Source organism: Otolemur garnettii, unplaced genomic scaffold (assembly GCF_000181295.1).
Source record: "Otolemur garnettii isolate 467f Iridium unplaced genomic scaffold, OtoGar3 scaffold00089, whole genome shotgun sequence".
Taxonomy (NCBI): Eukaryota; Metazoa; Chordata; class Mammalia; order Primates; family Galagidae; genus Otolemur; species Otolemur garnettii.
This window is the reverse complement of record NW_003852484.1, coordinates 4,095,722-4,097,658: the sequence shown is the minus strand read 5'-3', so window position 1 is coordinate 4,097,658 and position 1,937 is coordinate 4,095,722.

Sequence of the window (1,937 nt, the reverse complement as noted above, 5' to 3'; positions counted from 1 at the left end):
TCAAACGCTTGGGCTTAAGTGATTCTCTTGCCTTAGCCTCCCAAGTAGCTGGGACTACAGGTGCCTGCCACAATGCCTGGCTTTTTTTTTTTTTTTGGTTGTAGTTGTCATTGTTATTTGGCAGGTCTGGGCTGAGTTCAAACCCAACAGCTCTGGTATATGTGGCTGGTGCCCTAGCTGCTGAGCTATAGGTGTCAAGCCTGTTATATGTCCTTTCTTACATTGTCTGTTTCCTTAAATAACTTTTTCATTTATGCCTTGAAATATTTTTTTGATGTCTTCGTGTTGTTTTTCAACTTTCCCTTCAAGCTCATTCATATTATTTGCCATCCACATTCTGAATTCTGTTTCTGACATTTTGACAATTTGAAGCCCTTGCCACTGAGCTACAGGTGCCAAGCCCTACCTGTACATTTTTTTTTGCTTTTTAATTTTTCAAATTGCAATAACATTTGTATTCTGTTCTATTACCTTAGCCGCCACAATTATTCAATCTCTATTTTACATTGCAATGGATTCAGTGCTCACTACATCTTTTACCATGTCTTCTTAATTTCTAAGTATTTTGACTCACCTCTTAGTTGGCTGGACTTTGTGGTCAAAATTATATCAGTGAAGATTCATGAATATTATATTTCTTGAATTTTTACATATTTAAAAATGGCTGTCTTGGCTTGGCACCTGTGGCTCAAGTGGCTAAGGTGCCAGCCACATACATCTGAGCTGAAGTTGGAGGTTGCTGTGAGCTATGATGCCACAGCACCTACTCTACCCAGGGTGACAGCTTGAAAAAAAAAAAAAGGCTGTCTTGCCTTTATAGTTAAAGGACAATTGACAGCATATAACCATTTAGAGTCACACTTTAGGGTCATTCTTTTCCTCAGTATTGTGTAGCCATCACACCACCATTTTCTACCTTTTAATAATGCTTTGGAGAAGTCTGTATGTAACCTAGAGTGATTTAGTTTTTCTTTCTTTTTTCCTTTCTCTCTCCCCTTCTCTCCCTTCCTCCCTCTCTTCTTTCCTTCCTTTCTTCTTTTCTCCCTTCCTTTCTTCTTCTCTCTCTTGTTCTCCCAGATTAAGGGATATCATACATAATGTGCACTTATAGTGTACCATTTGAGGAATTTTTACATATATAAAAATGACTCAGGATCAGCATCTTTTTGCTTAGACTTCATTACAGACTATTTGAAGACTGGAAGAAGGCTCATTATCTTCTTTAAGCTAAACAGTGCCAGCTCTGTTTCTTTTCTTGTGAACACTGTTTTCATCGTTATTGGCTGTTTTCTTTAGATGCCCCAATATTGATTAATTTCACTATCATTCCTCAAGCATGTTTGAGTACCTATCTTGTCCCAGTGACTATGCCAGATGCTGAAAATTCAAAGCATGTAACAAAGGTATCTCAGTGACTCTTTGTCTATAAGGAGAGAGATAAGAGGAGATGATAATGACACAGCATGATGGTATAAAGGGGGTGTGGCAGGATTTAAAAATTGCACAGAGAGGGAGTTGTTACGTGAATTTCTCTGCGAGGTCTTTGGTCTTGGGAATCGAAGAATGAATTCACAGACTATCCATAAGAGATAGGATAGATTTTATTATAGATAGAGAAAGGAAAGAGGAAAGCCTCCGGTGCAGTGTAAGGGGTCCTGAGTGGGTTGCCACCTTTGGATCTTTGTCTGGGGGTTATATAGTTTTCCTACACATTCCCTTTTCCTGATTGGCACTTTCTATATGTAAACTAAGGTTTCCAGATTGTATCAATCCTGACATACATGATACAGAAATGCATAGCTTCTAGTTGACCCCTCACCCATTTCTATGATATTTTAAAGTTTATGATGCAAGGTTCCATTTTCCTCTCCCAGGGACCGTGGTATGTTGATTGCACAAGTTGTGAGGCTGTGGCTCTCCTTTTGTTTCATCTTGTC